The following is a 20,072-nucleotide window of genomic DNA, read 5'->3' on the forward strand; positions in this document are numbered from 1 at the left end:
AAAGTGGTGAGAGTGGACATCCTTATCTTGTTCCTGATCTTAAGGAAAAAGCTCTCAGCTTTTCACCATTAAGTATGATGTCATCTGTGGGTTTTTCATATATGGACTTTATTGTGTTGACGTATGTTGCCTCTAAGCCTACTTTGTTGAGTATTTTTATCGTGAGTGAATTTTGTACTTTGCCAAGTGCTTTTTCTGCATCTATTGAAGCGATCATATGGTTTTTATCCTTTCTCTCGTTGATGTAATATATCACATTGGTTGATGTGCAAATATTGAATCACCCTGTATCCCAGAAATAAATCCCACTTGATTGTGGTGAATGATTTTTTTTTTTCCTGTATTGTTTGATTTGGTTTGCTAGTATTTTGTTGAGGATTCTTGCAACTATGTTCATCAGAGATACAGGCCTGTAGCTCTTTTTTTGTAGTGTCTTTATCTGGTATTGGTATAAGGGTGATTCTAGCCTCCAGGAATGAATTTGGAAGTTCTCCTTCCTCTTCTACTTTTTGGAATAAAAACAGAAATTTTATACCCACTAATTAGCAACTCCCCATTTTCATTTCTCCCAGTCACCATTCTATTCTTTGCCTCAATGAGTTTGACTATTTTAGATGCTTCAAAGAAGTGGAATTGTACAGTATTTATCCTTCTATGACTGGTTTATTTCACCTAGCATAATGTCCTCAAAGTTTGTCCATGTTGTCACATATTCCAGGATTTCCTTCTTTTTTAAGGCTGAATAATATTCCATTATAAGCATGTACCACATTAAAAAAAAAATTTTTTTTAACGTTTATTTATTTTCGAAGGAGAAAGAGACAGAGCGTGAGCAGGAGACAGAGAAGGGCAGAGAGGGAGACACAGAATCTGAAGCAGACTCCAGGCTCCAAGCTGTCAGCACAGAGCCCGATGCGGGACTTGAACTCACAAACTGTGAGATCATGACATGAGATTGTAAGGGTTAAATTTTAGTGTAGGGCTAATGGCGGCGTAGCTTGAAAAATAACAGCTTTGTTCTGACACTGAAGGTCAAGAGATAACAGCCTTGCTTTACTCTTGTAAATTACACTTCATACTCTTGTAAATCAGGCTTTACCAACTAAGGAAACAGAAGTTCAAAGAAAAGAGCATGAGAGGCAAGGTCAAGGAGATCCACTGGTTGCAACTTAGCGGCAGAAAGTCTAAAATAATCACCTCATCCAGCAACTGTTTCTAACTCATCCGGGAATTCTCTGTTCTGTTCCCAGGTGATGATAAAATGATGTGATCAGCCATAAAAACCCTGTACCCTGGCTGCTCGGGGCTGCACTCTTATCAAGAGTGTTGGTCCCGATCGGTCGGCCTTGCCTCTCATTGTAATAAACTTTGTTGTGACTGTCACTGGTGCCCGTAGCATTCTGTTTCAGGAGTTGTGTAGATGCAACAAGCTGAAGTCAGACACTTAACTGACTGAGCCACCCAGCGCCCCAGTATGTACCACATTTTAAAAAATTCTTTCTTCTATTGATGGAAATTTAGGTTGTTTCCACATCTTGGCTACTGTAAATAATGCTTCAGTTAGCATGGGTGTGGAGTCATCTCTTCAAGATTCTGATTCCAGTTCCTTTGGGTAAATATCCAGAAGTAGAATTGCTAAGTCCTATGGCAGTTCCATTTTTAATTTTATGAGGAACCTCTATATTCCAACTGCACCATTTTGCTTCCTCACCAACAATGGTGTGCAAGGGTTCCAATTTCTCCACATTTTCCACATCCACACTTGCTTCTTTTGGTTTGGTTTTGTAACAGCCATACTAACATGTGAGGTGGTATCACATCGTGGTTTTGATTTGCATTTCCCTGATGGCAAATGACATTAAGCATCTTTTCATACACCTGCTGGTCATTTGCATGACCTTGTAAAAATTCCTATTCAAGTCCTTAGCCCATTTTTTAAATCAGGTTGTTTTTAGCTATTGAGTTGTAGGAACTTTTTTATATATTTTAGAAATCAATACCTTAACAGATAAACGTTATACAAGTATTTTCTCCCATTCCATAGACTGTCTTTTCACTCCATTAACTGTGTCTTTTGCTGTGCTTCTGATGTCATATCCAAGAAATCACTGCCAAGACCAATGTCATGAAGATTTTCCTCTATGCTGTATTCTAGGAGTTTTATATTTTTAGGTCTTTTCATATATGGCCTTTATATATACCAACAAACCGGATAACATAGAAAAAATGGATAAGTTCCTAGAAAGACACAACCTATAAAGACTGACTCATGAAGACATATAAAATCTGAACAGACTTATGTAACTAGCAAGGAGATTGAATCAGTAAACAAAACCTCCCAACAAAGAAAAGCCCAGGACCAGGTGGTTTCACTGGCCAATTCTACCAAACATTTAAAGAGGAACTAATGCTCCCTCTAACAAAAAATAAAAATAAAATAAAATAAAATAAAATAAAATAAAATAAAATAAAGAATAATTAATGCCAATACTTCTCAAACTATTCCAAAAACTGAATCAGAGGGAACACTGCCAAATTTATTTTATGAGGCCAGCATTAACCTGATCCCAAAGACAGATAAGGACACTATAAGAAAATTATAGACCAATATCCCTAATGAACACAGATGCAAAAAATCCTGAACAAACCAAATTTAACAGCATAGTAAGAGGAATTATATACCATGAGCAAATGGGATTTATCCCAGCTTACAACAATGGCTCAGCATATGAAAATCAATGAATGTAACACAACCACATTAACAGAATGAAGGATAAAAAAAAAATCACACCATCATTCAACAAATGCAAAAAAGCATTTGATTAAATCCAACACCCTCTCATGATAAAAATTCTTAACAAACTAGGAAAACAGAGAAGAACGTTGCCATTGTTCAGAAGCTCATGACCTTCTTCCTCCACTATCATAATGGCCTTAATGGTCTCTTTTCCATGAGCAGCTTGAGCATCTTCCTTCTCTGTTCATCTTTAATGCCATCACTATTAATTTCATCTTCTACCTCCTCACTCCTCTCTTACCATTTGTGCCCTACCTCTGCACCTTTGTCTGCTTATATCATGAACAATTTCCCATTTCTGAAGCAGAGAAAAGCTCACAAGGATAGAAAAAAATAAGGATAGGGAGTATCCATAGTATGCATATTTCATTTATGGAAGAAACATTTGAGTGCCTACTCTATATCCAGCCTATGCTCAGGAGGAGGATTAGTGAACTGAACAGGACACATTCCCTGACTTCAAGGTCCTCACATTGTACAGGAAAGAAGAGGCTCACAAATTGTGAACTCTGAGACCAAGGATAAGAGCAATAATAGAGATATACATGTGGAAGCTCAAGAGGGGATCTAACCTGTTGCAAAGAAGGAGACCAGATATAAAAAAGCAGAGGAATTGGAGGGTAGAACACTAAAAACTACTGCAAAAGAGGAAATTTGAAGTGAATCTCACTGGTTAAATAGGAGAAAACCAGGCAAAGGGGGTAGAGAGTGATGGGAGGAAGCTGAGTGTTTCAGTAGAGACAAGAGAAAATCAAACAGGAGATGCACACAGTATGGGATAATACAGGCATTTAGGATTACCAAAGCATGGAGCTAAAGTCAAGGAAAAGTAAGAAAGAAATAAGATGGGAGAGGCAAGAGCTAGGAATAGGAGGGTCCTGGTGTGCAAATGGACCAGAGCTTCCAAAATTTTTATGTCTGTATCACTGAGATACATGTGGGAAAACATCTAGGCACCAGCTGGATAATATGGTTGGGTAAAATTACCAGTATAATCACTGATTCTGATTACCACTGAGAATTAGCATTGTCACAAACACCTTAGGTGAGCCTGATGCAGATATTACGTGGTTGACAATTTGAGAAATGATGCTATTGGCAATGAGAAGGCAATAAAAGAATCTGATCATGAGAGGAGGCAGTATAATTTTGCTTGGCCATGTTTCCATATTAGGCCTTCTGGAGGCCTATAAGAAGCTTTAATTTGAAGAGGAAAAGAAAGACCTAATACATGGGGAAGTGACAAACATCTTAAATATGGTTTAAATACAAAGAGGTGATAGAGATGGAGAGAACTCTTTGGTAGGCAAGATCCGCAGGATGTGTGATTGGCTAGAAGTTAGAGGTCAAGCAGGGGGAAGAGATGAGTTCTGTTTTTGTTTTTTATATATATTATTCCTATACAACTTTTTCTAATTTTATTTTTTATTTTTTTAAGTTTACATCCAAATTAGTTAGCATATAGTGCAACAATGATTTCAGGAGTAGATTCCTTAGTGCTCCTTACCCATTTAGCCTATCCCCCCTCCTAAACCCCCTCCAGTAACCCTCAGTTTGTTCTCCGTATTTATGAGTCTCCTCTGTTTTGTCCCCCTCCCTGTTTTTATATTATTTTTATTTCCCTTCCCTTATGTTCATCTGTTTTGTCTCTTAAAGTCCTTATATGAGGGAAGTCATATGATTTTTGTCTTTCTCTGACTAATTTCACTTAGCATAATACCCTCCAGTTCCATCCACGTAGTTGCAAATGGCAAGATTTCATTCTTTTTGATTGCTGAGTAATACTCCATTGTATATATATACCACATCTTCTTTATCCATTCATCCCTCGATGGACATTTGGGCTCTTTCCATACTCTGGCTATTGTTGATAGTGCTGCTATAAATATGGGGGTACATGTGAAACAGCACACCTGTATCACTTGGATAAATGCCTAGTAGTGTAATTTCTGGGTCATAGGGTAGTTCTATTTTTAGTTTTTTGAGGAACCTCCATACTATTTTCCAGAATGGCTGCACCAGCTTGCATTCCCACCAACAATGCAAAAAAGACCCTCTTTCTCCACATCCTTGCCAACATCTGTTGTTGCCTTAGTTGTTAATGTTAGCCATTCTGACAGGTGTCAGGTGGTATCTCAACGTGGTTTTGATTTGTATTTCCCTGATGATGAGTGATGTGGAGCATTTTTTCATGTGTTGGTTGGCCATAAGGATAGACATCCACTTTGGAGAAGTGTCTATTCATGTTTTTTGCCCATTTCTTCATTGGATTATTTGTTTTTTGGGTGTTGAGTTTGAGAAGTTTATAGATTTTGGATACTAACCCTTTATCTGATATGTCATTTGCAAATTTCTTCTATTCTGTCGGTTGCCTTTTAGTTTTGCTGATTGTTTCCTTCACTGTGCAGAATATTTTTATTTTGATGAGGTCCCAATATTTCATTTTTGCTTTTGTTTTCCTTGCCTCCAGAGACGTGTTGAATAAGAAGTTGCTGCAGCCAAGATCAAACAGGTTTTTGCCTGCTTTCTCCCCAAGCATTTTGATGGCTTCCTGTCTTACATTGAGGTCTTTCATCCATTTTGAGTTTATTTTTGTGTATGGTGTAAGAAAGTGGTCAAGGTTCATTCTTATGCATGTCGCTGTCCAGTTTTCCCAGCACTACTTGCTAAAGAGACTGTCTTTATTCCATTGGATATTCTTTCCTGCTTTGTCAAAGATGAGTTGCCCATACGTTTGTGGGTCCATTTCTGGGTTCTCTATTCTGTTCCATTGATCTGAGTGCCTGTTCTTGTGCCAGTACCATATACTGTCTTGATGATTAAACCTTTGTAGTATAGCTTGAAGTCTGCAAGTGTGATGCCTCCTGCTTTGGTTTACTTTTTCAAGGTTGCTTTGGCTATTCGGGGTCTTTTCTGGTTCCATACAAATTTTAGGATTATTTGTTCTAGCTCTGTGAAGAATGCTGGTGTTATTTTGATAGGGATTGCATTGAATATGTAGGTAGCTTCGGGTAGTATCAACATTTTAACAATATTTGTTCTTCCTATCCAGGAGCACGGAATCTTTTTCCATTTTTTTTGTGTGTGTCTTCTTCAATTTCTTTCATAAGCTTTTCTATAGTTTTCAAAAGAGATTTTTCACCTCTTTGGTTAAATTTATTCCTAGGTATTTTATGGTTTTTTGTGCAACTGCACATGGGATTGATTCCTTGATTTCTCTTTCTGTTGCTTCATTGTTGGTGTACAGGAATGCAACCGGTTTCTGTGCATTGATTTTATATCCTGCAACTTTGCTGAATTCATGAATCCATTCTAGTAGTTTTTTGGTTGAATCTTTTGGGTTTTCCATATAGAGTATCGTGTCATCTGCAAAGAGTGAAAGTTTGACTTCCTCCTGGCCAATTTGGATGCCTTTTATTTCTTTGTGTTGTCTGATTGCAGAGGCTAAGACTTCCAATACTACGTTGAATAACGGTGGCGAGAGTGGACATCGCTGTCTTGTTCCTGACATTAGGGGGAAAGCTTTCTGTTTTTCCCCCATTGAGGAGGATATTAGCATTGGATTGTTCATATATGGCTTTTATGATCTCGAGGTATACTCCTTCTATCCCTATTTTCTTGAGGATGTTTATCAAGAAAGGATGCTGTATTTTGTCAAATTCTTTCTCTGCATCTATTGAGAAGATCATATGATTCTTGTCTTTTCTTTTATTGATGTGATGAATCACGTTAATTGTTTTGTGGATATTGAACCAGCCCTGCATCCCAGGTATAAATCCCACTTGGTCGCAGTGAATAATTTTTTTAGTGTATTGTTGGATCCGGTTGGCTAATATCTTGTTGAGGATTTTTGCATCCATGTTCATCAGGGAAAGTGGTCTATAGTTCTCCATTTTAGTGGGGTCTCTGTCTGGTTTTGGAATCAAGGTAAGGCTGGCTTCATAGAAAGAGTTTGCAAGTTTTCCTTCCATTTCTATTTTTTGGAACACCTTCAAGATAATAGGTGTTAAGTCTTCCTTAAATGTTTGGCAGAATTCCCCCTGGAAAGCCATCTGGCCCTGGACTCTTGTTTTTTGGTAGATTTTTGATTACTAATTTGACTTCCTTACTGGTTATTGGTCTGTTCAAATTTTCTATTTCTTCCTGTTTCAGTGTTGGTAGTGTATATGTTTCTAGGAATTTGTCCATTTCTTCCAGATTGCCCATTTTATTGGCGTATAATTGCTCATAATATTCTCTTATTATTGTTTTTATTTCTGCTGTGTTGGTTGTGATCTCTCCTCTTTCATTCTTGATTTTATTTATTTGGGTCCTTTCCTTTTTCTTTTTGATCAAGCTGGCTAGTGGTTTATCAATTTTGTTAATTCTTTCAAAGCACCAGCTTCTGGTTTCATTGATCTGTTCTGGTTTGTTTGTTTTTTTTTTTTTTTTGTTTTTTGTTTTTTGTTTTGGTTTTGATAGCACTAATTTCTGCTCTAATCTTTATTATTTCCTGTCTTCTGCTGGTTTTGGGTTTTATTTGCTGTTCTTTTTCCTGCTTTTTATTTTTTATTTATTTTTTTTCCAACGTTTTTATTTATTTTTGGGACAGAGAGAGACAGAGCATGAACAGGGGAGTGGCAGAGAGAGAGGGAGACACAGAATCGGAAACAGGCTCCAGGCTCTGAGCCATCAGCCCAGAGCCTGACGCGGGGCTCGAACTCACAGACCGCGAGATCGTGACCTGGCTGAAGTCGGACGCTTAACCGACTGCGCCACCCAGGCGCCCCTTTCCTGCTTTTTAAAGCGTAAGGTTAGGTTGTATATCTGAGATCTTTCTTCTTTAGGAAGGCCTGGATTGCTATATACTTTCTTCTTATGACTGCCTTTGCTGTGTCTCAGAGGTTTTGGGTTGTAGTGTTATCATTTTCATTGGCTTCCGTATACCTTTTAATTTCCTCTTTAACTTCTTGGTTAGCCCATTCTTTCTTTAGTAGGATGTTCTTCAGTCTCCAAGTATTTGCTACCTTTCCAAATTTTTTCTTGTGGTTGATTTCGAGTTTCATAGCATTGTGGTCTGAAAATATGCATGGTATGATCTCGATCTTTTTGTACTTGCTGAGGGCTGATTTGTGTCCCAGTATGTGGTCTATTCTGGAGAACGTTCCATGTGCACTGGAGAAGAATGTATATTCTGCTCCTTTAGGGTGAAATGTTCTGAATATATCTGTTAAGTCCATCTGGTCAAGTGTGTCATTCAAAACCATTGTTCCTTGTTGATTTTTTTGATTAGATGATCTGTCCACTGCTGTAAGTGGGGTGTTGAAGTCTCCTACTCTTATGGTATTACTATCGATGAGTTGCTTTATGTTTGTGATTGATTTATATATTTAGGTTCTACCACATTTGGTGCAAAAATGTTTATAATTGCTATGTCTTCTTGGTGGATAGACCCCTCGATTATGATATAATGCCCTTCTGCATCTCTTGATACAGTCTTTATTTTAAAGTCTAGATTGTCTGATATAAGTATGGCTACGCTGGCTTTCTTTTGTTGACCATTAGCATGATAGATGGTTCTCTGTCCCCTTATTTTCAATCTGATGTTGTCTTTAGGTCTGAAGTGGGTCTCCTGTAAACAGCATATAGATGGATCTTGTTTTCTTATCCACTCTATTACCCTATGTCTTTTGATTGGAGCATTGAGTCCATTGACGTTTAGAGTGAGTACTGAAAGATATGTATTTATTGCCATTATGATGCTTGTAGAGTTGGGAGTTTCTGGTGGTGTTCTCTGGTCCTTTCTAATCTTTGTTGCTTTTGGGGTGTGTGTGTGTGTGTGTGTGTGTGTGTGTGTGTGTGTGTGTGTAATTTTTTTTCCATCTTTTCTCCCCTCAGAGAGTCCCCTTAAAATTTCATGCAGGGCTGGTTTAGTGGTCACAAACTCATTTTTGTTTGGGAAACTTTTTATCTCTCCTCCTATTTTGAATGACAGCCTTGCTGGATAAAGAATTCTTGGCTGCATATTTTTCTGATTCAGCACATTGAATATATCCTGCCACTCCTTTCTGGCCTACCAAGTTTATGCGGATGTCTGCTGCAAACCTGATCTGTCTTCCCTTGTAGGTTAGGGGCTTTTTTTTTCCCTTGCTGCTTTCATGATTCTCTCCTTACCAGAGTATTTTGTGAATTTGACTATGATATGCCTTGTTGATGGTCGGTTTTTGTTGAATCTAATGGGGGGGTCTTCTGTGCTTCCTGGATTTTGATGTCTGTGTCTTTCCCCAGGTTAGGAAAGTTTCCCACTATGATTTGCTCACATAACATGTCTACCCCTATTTCTCTCTCTTCCTCTTCTGGGACCCCTATGATTCTGATGTTGTTCCTTTTTAATGATTCACTGATTTCTCTAAGTCTTAAATCGTGCTCTTTTGCCTTAATCTCCCTCTTTTTTTCTGCTTTGTTATTCTCTATAAGTTTGTCCTCTATATCACTGATTCTCTGTTTTGCCTCATACATCCTTGCCACCGCTGCATCCATCTGTGATTGCAGCTCAGTTATAACATTTTTAATTTCATTCTATTTTTTACTTCTTTCATCTCTGCAAAAAGGGATTCTAATCTATTTTTGACTCCAGCTAGTATTCTTATTATCGTGACTTGAAATTCTGGTTCAGACATCTTGCTTGCATCTGTGTTGGTTAAATTCCTGGCTGTCATTTCTTTGTGCTCTTTCTTTTGGGGTGAACTCCTTCATTTTGTCTTTTTGAAGTGAGAAAAGGAATTAATGAGGTAGAAAAATTAAAAGAAAAAAATAAAATTAAAAAAATATTAAAATTAAAAAATTAAACATACACACATACACACACAAATTAAATAAATGATGCTAGATCCTAGGTGTGTTTTGGTCTGGGTGTTGAAAGTGGTTTGACAGATTATAGAAAAAAAGGGGGGGAGAAAAAAGAGGAAATCATTTGAGAATTTGAAAAAGTGAATACACTATAGTAGACTAAAATATGATGGAAGTAAAATAGAATTTGAAAAAATTTACATAAAAGCAAAAAATATAGTAAAAAAATTAAAGAAAAATATTTTTAATAGAAATTGAAAGTAAAAAATGAATGTTTTCTCTTTCTTCATTCAAGAAAAAGAAAAGAAACGAAAAAGGGAAAAAAGAAAAAAAAAGGAAATAGTTTGAAAATTTGAAAAGGTGAATACACTGAAGTAGACTAAAATAAAATGATGGAAGTAAAATAGAATTTGAAAAAAATTACACAAAATTTAAAAATATAGTAATAAGAATTAAAAAAATATTTTTAATAAAAATTGAAAATAAAATGAATTTTTTCTCTTTCTGCTGAATTCTGTGGTTCAGGTTGTGCAGATTGTTGTGTTAATCCTCCACTTTTCTAGGTGTGTAGGATGGTTTAGTGTTGGTCTGGCTGTAATCATGGACGTGAGACACACAAAAGACTTCCATGCTGTTTCGCCATCTTGGCTCCTCCAAGACGAGTTCTTACATGAGTGATTTGGTTGGTAGTGGTGTTGCCAATTGAAGTAGAAAATACAAAATGAAGACATGATGGCGTTGGGGGTTATTATTAGGTCAGTTGGGGACATGTTGAATGTAAGAAGACTATAGAACATCAATATGATATCCAATAGGTAGTTGGATGTTTGTGTCTGAAGCCTAGGGAAAGATCTGGGATAGGTAACCAGATTCTGGAATCCATGGAACATTGGTGCTAGTTGAGACAGGAGAATGCCTAAGATCATTCATGGAGAGAAAGAGGAGAGGAACAATGTACTAAGGACAGAATCCCAGGTTACACCAAATTTTACTAGACACACAGAGGAGAAGCTGGAAGTGTGAAAAGAATTAGAAGAGAGTGATATCATAGAAGCCAAGGAAGTAAAGATTATCAGGAAGAAAAGAATGACCAATGATGTCAAATACAACAGAGAACTCAAGAAAGCTCAGGACAATGTCCACTGGACTCAGCATGGGGTGGCCATTGGTAATCCTAATGAAAACATTTTCAGGTAAGTGGTGAAGTGAAAAGTCAAATTGAAGCACACTGGGAGGTGAGGCAATGAAAATAGTAAATCTATATTACTTACTTGCAATGTTTGAATGAGAATTGTGGTCAAGAGGCTGGACCATACCACAAGAAAGCTCAGTGTCAAGACAGAGATTCTTTAGGATGAGAGATTTAGGCATATTTATAGACTGATGGCAATAAGGATTTAGGGAAGGAGAGGCAGAGGCTCAAGAAGGGAAAAGGAGTGACCTAAGGAGCAAGGTCCTGGGAGATGTGGGAAGGTAGAGGATCAAAGACACAGGGGGTGAAGGAGCCTTCCAGAGAAGTCACCTCCTCATCTCAGAGTGGAAGAAGAGAAAGGCCATGCTGATAATAGTGTCCAAATGACCTTAATTTTCTTCATAATTCAGGAGGCAAGGTTCTCTACTAAGAGGGAGTTCTCATCAGTTTAGTGGCTTTTAAAAAAATGCTTATCCCCACTGACTGGCACAGAATATCATTTGCATATTGTATCCCTTAGAATTCCTTCAGTCTTAAGTGTCAAGGTACCTGGGCCAAACTGGCTTCAGTAAAAAGGTAATCCACTTTTGAATCTGGATAGCTCACAGCAGAACTGGCTTGAAATCATGCTTGATGTCTGGACTCCAGCAACATTATCAGGACCTGTTTCTCTCTGCCTTGAGGCACAGGGCTTGGCCCAGCTTGCTGGGCTTTCTTCCATGTGTTGGCTTCATTCTCAGACAGGTTCTCCATTTGGGATTATAAGCCAGCTGTACAGGAAACTGACTCCAAGACAGCTGGAAGAACAGGAGTCTTCTGGGAGCTTCTGATAAATTCCTGACATTTACTCTAATTGGACAAGCATAGGTCCTGTTTTCTGCCCTTGATCTGGGGTGCCTGAGATTAGTAAAGGGAGTGGTTCCCCACGGTAGTAGCATCAGAATTACCTGGAGAGCCTTTTAGAACACATTTCTGGGCCCTGTGTCAGAATGTCTGATTCAGAAAGTCTAGGGGGAGGGTCTGGGACTTTGCATTTCTACCATGTGCCCAGGTGAGGTTGATGTTGCCAGTGCTGGGACCGCACTTTGATCTACATATAGGCAATTGGGGTACAGCTATCCAAGAAGGGGAAAGTCCTGATACCCCCATTCTCTGTTCTCCAGAGCTGTCTCTGATTATATATTTGGCTTGTTCTGTAAAATGAAGCTAGGGAAACATTGCTTCTTCGGCATAGAATGGAAGACCTGCTTAGACAGTTAGAAATTAGACAGGAAGAAATGCCAAAGCCTTACAAAGCAGAGTGGCAAGGACTCAAATGACATGATAATACCTTTCTTCACAGTTGGAGGTTTTGAAGAATTCTTCCAGGCTGCTTGCCTGCAGCACAATGAAGGAAAGATTTTTTTGGTTATACTCCTGATGTGTGGGTTTCTGCTCTTTAAGTCAAGTGAAAAAGTTGGTGTAGATCATGAATTCTGACACTTGTACAAATGATATCCTCTATTCTTGTCATCTGGTATACCACCCAACCATATATTTGCATCAAGTTAATTTAACAGTCTAAAATAAAATATACTGGTTGGGGAATGACTTCCAAAAGCTGATTTCCTATGTGTATTTTCAAGCCCTCTCAAACACACATGCATGCGCACACACACACACACACACACACACACACAACCCGCAGGTGAAATAATACAAATTTAATTCCTGATTTCTTACTCATATTTAAATAGATTTTTTGTCATCCTAATTTCTAATCTCTAATCTCCAAGTTAAGAGAAGCTAAGATCATCTCTAAGTGGGGTCATCTTTAGTGGGTGATGAATGGACTATACACCAGCCATCTAGTACAATGGTGGCTAGAGTCCCTTCTGTAGGGACAATGTCATTTTCTGACTAAGGTGTGGTTCTCCAGTCAGACACACACTATGAGCAGCAAGATCTTGGTGGGAGGAGACAGCTGGGTGCTCAGAGATAACCATTCCGTGCACAAGTCCTATTAGATCTAATTTGACTATTAGATCTAGTAAAAAGGACAAATCTGGGCATAGAATCTGTGGTTTGATTTTTATTATTGTAACTGTAGAAATCCAGCACCTTGTGGACACCTGGAGATTTATTTGCCCCACATTCTTAAATAAAAAGCAAAGTCCCTAGAACTTTGTAGTTCCTAGTCAGTTCTCTGACTGGCTCCTTCTGCCTTTCACCTGAGGTCCTGGCCCCTTCAGTACTCTTGCTAATTTGTTACTCACACACTGGCCAAAAATCTGTGGTTTCTTTTCCATGTTAGTCACTGCCACTGAATAGATGTTGGTAACATTTTATTTTAAAGAGCAAGGTCTGGATTCTTTCTATTGGGCTCTTTATAATGTACCCCCAGCAGGTCTTTAGTTCCAAATAACCATCACTTCTTTCTTCTGTATCTTGCCCAATTAGGGTCTGCTAAACAGACAGTCCTATATAATATGGCACATAATACAAGCATGTAATCTATATGTGGAGAGTTGGAAAAGGTTTCTTAGAGGACGATAAGCTAAGACAGACCTGAAGACAATCAAGAGACTTAACCAGAGGAGAGGGATGGCTGTTTAAAGGTTCAGGAGTAAGAAGAGTGAAGAAGCATAGCATGACTAGATCATAGATTTTGAGGGTTGAGGCTCAAGATGAAAGTGAAGACATAAGTAAGAGACATATCATGCTGGCCTTCATAAACTCTGCTAATGATTTTAATACCTTAAAATCAATGGGGGAAAATAATGCTAGCGAGAGATGGTGGTGGCCTAAACTGGGGTGGTAGCCATGGAATAGAGCAAAGTGGATTGATCCTAAAAGAATTCTGGAGTGAGAATCATCAGATCGTGGTGTTATTGGGTGTAGGTGGTAAGAGAGAGGGTAGCTACTAGCAAACGTGTCTGGGGGACCTGAATCCAAGTTTTAATATGTTAAGTCTGAGGCATCTGTGTAGGGACCAGGCACCAGTTGCATATATTGATCTGAAGCTCTGGAGAAAGAACCAGGCTGGAATTATAGATCTGGGAGGCATCACCTTGCAAGTGAGAATCCAAAGTATGGAGAGTGATCCAGAAAGTATGTAGAATGACAAGAAAGGTAAGCTGGGGATGGAATTTTGAGAGTTGCATTTAAGGGACAGACAGAAGAGAAGGAATCTCAAAAGAGACCCAAGGAGATAGCAGCAATAAAAGGAGAATCAGGAGGGTACAATGTCATTCAAGCCTCTGAAGGGAATACTTAAAGGAAGAAGTGGCCAGCAGTACCAAATGCTGGTGAAAGGTCAAGTCAGATTAGGTTGTGAAACCGTCCATTGCATCTGGTAGCAAGAAGCTTGTTGGTGACCTTGAGTAATTTTAATGAGGTACTGGGCATGAATGTAAGGTTGCAGAGGGTTAAGAAGTGAGTACAAGGTGAGCCAGTAGAAGACGTAAGTATAAAATATCTTAAGAATTATAAACATCTCCTAAAGTTAAGTTTTGAATTAGAGGAGAAAGACAGAAAGGTAACTAGCAAGGAAAGCAGGGACAAAGGAAAGGTTTATCTTAAGAAAAGAAAGTAGCATTAAAAATTTTTTGTTGAAGGTATAGGAGAGAAAAGGGAGATATCCAATAGAGACTCTGATAAGATGAAAGATGATGGAATCATTCATTCTTGTAGAAGACTTCTCTGATAAGAGACAGTTGAGCAAATCTATGAAGAGGGTGAGAAAGTGAACCATGTGGACACTGAGGGCAAAGTGCACAAAACAAATAAAACATCACATGTAAAGGCCCTGAGGTAGGAGCATGTTTCATTGCTAAAAGAACAGCAAGAAGACCAGCAAGCTGAAGTACTGTGAGCAAGGAGAAGAGTGGTAGGAGCTGAGATCAGAGAGGCGGTGATAAGTATGTTTTAGAAGGCCTCTTAGACGATGGAAAAGGCTTTGGATTTGCTGTGAGTGAGATGAGAGGCCACTGGAAAGTTGTGCAGAGAAGTGCTGAGTTTGTAAAGACGTCTCTTCTATGATGATAGAATGAGGATGGAGAGTTTCTGAATTAGAGAAACGAGGTTGCAGTTCATTCCCACTCAACTTCTGAGCTGGGAAGGGAGGTCAACTACTGAGACTTGTGAAGTATGAGAGATGGAATAAAGTGAACGGTGTCAAAATAACACTGAAGTGAAGATTTCTCAAGTGGTAGAGGTAAGGCCCTCCAAAAACCCACAATGAGACAATGGCAAACACAGAATTAACTTCTTTAGAACTTTTCATATTCTGTTAATTCAAATAAACAAAGTTTATTTATTTTCAATAACTTGAGTGTTTATTAAAGGAAAACACCTGACTGCAGGTAAAAACAGCAAGCTTTGGGATTTACCCTATTCCTATCACCCCCACCCCAGCTCCACAGTAACTTTGGAACAATTAATAGCCATGCAATCCCAGTGAAAACCAGCAACCCAGCAGCCACAGGAAGCGCACAGGAAGGGAGTAGAGCTCTCCTGAAGCTCTCCAATTCTCAGATAACTGTCACTCTGACCAGCCTGAAAGCTCCTGGATAAGCTCTCTTCTTGGGCCTTGTCTTTATTTAACAACTGCCCTATCACACTGAGTAGGGTATTCATAGAAAACAATTAATGGCAATTATTTAACACAGCAGCTGCCTAAAGCAACAATACCATTTGGGTCTAAGAGGCTACCAAAAAATTCAAAAGGAAAAATTGGGAAATGGATGTTCATAGGGGACTTTGAAAAGCTCTGACATTGCTGGACTTCTAGAAAGACATGTTCATGTGCACAGTTGTGCACATACTCAGGAAAGACCTGAGGTAACCTAGCCTCTCACCTCTGTCTGACCTTGAGGCTCTACACAAGCAGGAAGTGAAGGGAAAGGCATAGTTAAAACCTGAATGCTATAGCATTGATAATTTATCCCAACACATACACCCCATCAGAAAAGGATAGAGACTTACCAGTTCAAGATATTTAAGGAAATCACTGTATAATCATTAGCTGAACATTAAGATAAAAAACAGAGATTTTATTTGCTATATGCAAGAAAAAATAGATTTTTACAGAATTGGTTGAGGACAATCACTAAATAAATAAGTAGCAACAACAATGAACAGCAACAACAATACTTGGGGAGGGGGCAGACAATCTGATTTCCAGAGTTTCTATATTTTGTTATTTTAAATGTTCAGTTTTCAACAACAAAATATTGTAATATAAAAATAAGCCCCTCCCTCCCACACACATGCAAAAAGCAAGCAGTATAAACTCTCTGACAAAGTCCATAAATTGGATTTACCAGACAAAAATTTTAAACTATCATAAATATATTCAAAGAACTAAAGGAAAGTACATCTAAAGAACTAAAGTATAAGAACAATATTTCACCAAATAGAGAATACCACTAAAGAGACAGAAATTATAAAATTATAAAAAAAGAACAAAATAGAAATTTATAGAGTACCAAAAAATACAATAGGTGAAGTGAAAAATTCATGAGAAGATGTCAACAGCAGACTTGAGCTGACAGAAGGAATCAGCAAACTGGAAGGTCGGTTGAGATTGTACAATCTGAGGAACAGATAGAAAAAAGAAATATAAACAGAGCTTTAGAGTCCTGTAAAATACCATCAGGCATTCAAACGTGTGTAGAAAGGGGGGCTCAGAAGGAATAGAAAAAGGGAAAGCAGTGGAAAAAAATATTCAAAAGTTCCAAATCTGATGAAGAACATCCAAGTTCAATAAACTCTAAGTGGGATTAACTCAGAGATCTACATCTAGACACGGCAAAGAGAAGATCCTGATCATATAGAAAAGTAGGAAGATTCTGAACTCACTTCCTCCTTCCCTTCCCCCACACACCAAGGCTTCAGCTATATACGGAGCAACTCTCTGAGAACCTGAAGACTAGCAGAACGCTCTTCCACAGCTAAAGATATAAAGAAAAAGACACATCGTGAAGGGTAAGAGGGGCAGAGACTGGTCTGGTTGGGATCTCATCATGGAAACCCACAAGTGGGATTTTTCAAGCCCCACAATGAACACCACGTGCCCTGGGGACCTTCACTGAGAAGACCAGCCCCAGAATGTTTGGCTTTGAAAATCAGTGGGGCTAACTCTGGGAGAGCTGGAGGACTACAGAAAACTAAGACCCCATTCTTAAAGGGCCCATGCACAAACTCACTTGCTTTGAGACACAGCACAAAGACAGCAGTTTGAAAAGTGCTTAGGCTATACATGAAGGGGATTGATTGACTAATTTTACAGCATATTCGAGAGGGGAAGGAATCTGTAGAAATCTTCTCCAGGAATGGAAACACTGGCAGGTACCATTTTTCTTGACTTCATTCTGTCTCATTGGCCCAATACTGGCAGGTACTAGTTCTGATACCTTCCATCTACCTTGCTAGCACCTCTCACCCTGCCCTACAGTGCCCTTGCAAATTTGTCATGCCCCACCTGCCCACTCTTGTATGTGCCTTCCCAAAGTGGTTCCTAACATGCCGCACTCAGTAGGTGGCCTCAGCTAGGACCAGCACCTTCCCAAACTGGCTCTCATCCTGCCACACACACCAGATAGCCTCGGCTGGGCATGTGCCACTCCAAAATGTCTCCTTCCCTGGAGTAGGGTTGGGGATCCAGTCCTCCACACCATGCGCCTGCAACAGTCATGGTTGGAAATCATAGCCCAGCTGTCTAGGGTCCAGTCCCACATATCAGTGTGCTTGTAGCAGTAGAGGCCCATCCACAACTGGAGGGTACACATAGCCTACACACAGAGTACACCCCTGGAGGGCCTGGTTTTGCTGACTAGAGGAAACTGTGTTTCTGGGCCCCACAGGATGCCTTCCACATATGGCCACTTACTTAAGACCAGGAGACATAGCTGGCCTACTTAACACATAGAAATAAATGCATAGAGTCAGCCAAATGAGGAGACAGAGGAATATCTTCCAAATGAAAGAACAAGACAAAACTTCAGAAAAAGAATTAAATGAAACAGAGATAGGCAATAGACCTGATAAAGAGTTCAAAGTAATGGTCATAAAGATGCTCACCAAACTCAGGCGAAGAATAAACATAGTGAGAACTTTAATAAAGAGATAATATAAAAAGAACCAATCAGAACCAAAGAATACAATAACTGAAATGAAAAATATACTACAGGAAACCAAAAGCAGATTAGATGCAGTAGGAGGATCTGCAATCTGGAAGATAGGGTAATGGAAATCAGCCAAGCAGAAAGATAAAAGAAAAATGAATTAAAAAAAATGAGGATAGCTTAAGAGACCTCTAGAATATCAAGTGGGCTATCATTTCCATTATAGGGGTCCCAGAAGAAGAAGAGAGAAAGAAAGGGGCAGAAAACTTACTTGAGGAAATAATAGCTGAAAACCTCCCTAATCTTGGAAAGGAAACAGACATCCCTGTCCAGGAATAAAGCCCAAACAAGATGAAAACAAAGAGGTCTACACCAAAACACAAATAACCAAAATGTCAAAAATTAAAGAAAGAATCTCAAAAGCAGCAAAAGAGAAGCAAACTTACATATTGCTATCAGCAATCAGCTGATTTTCAACAGGAAGTCTGTAGGCCTGAAGGGAGTGGCATTATTTATTCAAAGTGCTGAAAGAAAAAAAAAAACCTACAGTCAAGAATACTCTTCTTGACAAGATTATCATTCAGAATTCAAGGAGAGATAGTTTCCTCAACAAAATAAAAGGTAAAGGAATTCATCACCACTAAAATGACTTCACTAGAAATGTTAAAGTGCCTTCTTTAAGTGGAAAAAAAAGGCCATAACTAGAAATAAGAAGATTTTGAAAGAAAAACAGCTCACTGGTAAAAGTAAACCTACAGTAATGGTAAATGAATCAACTATTTGTAAAGCTACTATGAGTATAAAAAGACAAAAGTAGTAAAATCAACTATATATACAATAATGAGTTAAGGGATACACAAAACAAAAAAAAAAGTAAAATATGACATCAAAATGAAACAGGGTGGAAAGCAAAAACATACTGCTTTTAGAATATGTTCAAACTTAAGTGATTAACAACTTAATATAATATAAACTGCTATGTACGTAAGTTGTTGCATATGAACCTCATGGAAACCACATACCAAAACCTATAATAGATACACAAAAAAATAAAGAGAAAGGAATCCAAACATAGCAATAAAAAAAGTCATCAAATTACATAGGAAGACAGCTCCAGAAGAGGAACTACAAAAACAACCAGAAAACAATTTAAAAAATTGCAATAAGTACATACCTATCAGTAATTACTTTACATACACATAAAATAAATGCTCCAATCAAAGACATAGGGTGACCGAACATATTAAAAAAAAAAAGACCCATATATATGCTGCCTATAAGAGACTAACTTCAGACCTAAAAATAAACACAGACTGAAAGTGAAGGGATGAAAAAATATATTATATGCAGATGGAAATAAAAAAGAAAGCTGGGATAACAATACTGATCCAGACAAAACAGACTTTAAAACAAAGACTGTGGCAAGACAAAGAACGATGATACATAGAGATAAAGGTATCAATCAAACAAGAAATACAAGAATTGTAAATACCTATGCACCCATCATGGGGCACCTAAATACATAAAGCAAATACTAAGAGACATAAAAGGAGAAATTGACAGTAATACAATCATAGTAGGAAATTTTAACACTCCAGTTACAAAATAAAAATGTCTCAATAAATTCAAGAAGGTTGAAGCATCTTTTCTGACCACAATGGTATGGAACTAAAGATCAATTACAAGAAAAAAAATTGAAAAAAATACAAACACATAAAGCCTAAACAATAAACAACCAATGATTCAACAAAAATATCAAAGAGGAAATCAAAAGATACCTTGAGACAAATGAAAATGGAAAGACAATGTTCCAATATCTAAGAGACACAGCAAAAGCAGTTCTAAGAGGAAAGTTTATAGCAATACAAGTCTACATCAAGAAACAAGAAAAATCTCAAATAAACTATCTTACCTTATCCAAAGGAACTAGAAAAAGAACAAACAAAGCCCAAAGTTAGAAGGAAAAAAGAAAATAATAAAGATCAGAGCAAAAATAAATGAAATAGAGACCAAAAAACGTAGGATGCACCTAAGAACTAGTTCTTTGAAAAGAAACAAAATGGATAAACCTTTGGCCAGCTCATCATGAAAAAAGAAGACTCAAAAAAATCCAAATGAAAGGAGAAGTAACAGTGAGCACCACAAAAAT

General features: G+C 38.1%; 1 long non-coding RNA gene across 2 annotated transcripts in view; it reads right to left on the bottom strand.

The window, feature by feature from the left end:
• The window catches only part of LOC121014680 (uncharacterized), a 78,371-nt gene that overhangs the window by 16,632 nt on the left and 41,667 nt on the right, over positions 1-20,072 (bottom strand). The window contains exon 2 of one of the 2 annotated variants that reach the window (XR_005783361.1): positions 18,370-18,447. The exons of the other annotated variant lie outside the window; for it this stretch is intronic. This is a non-coding gene — a long non-coding RNA (uncharacterized LOC121014680). The remainder of the gene's footprint in view (positions 1-18,369; positions 18,448-20,072) is intronic. 2 annotated transcript variants of the gene reach the window in all.

Source organism: Herpailurus yagouaroundi, unplaced genomic scaffold (assembly GCF_014898765.1).
Source record: "Herpailurus yagouaroundi ecotype Mexico unplaced genomic scaffold, PumYag 203, whole genome shotgun sequence".
NCBI lineage: Eukaryota > Metazoa > Chordata > Mammalia > Carnivora > Felidae > Herpailurus > Herpailurus yagouaroundi.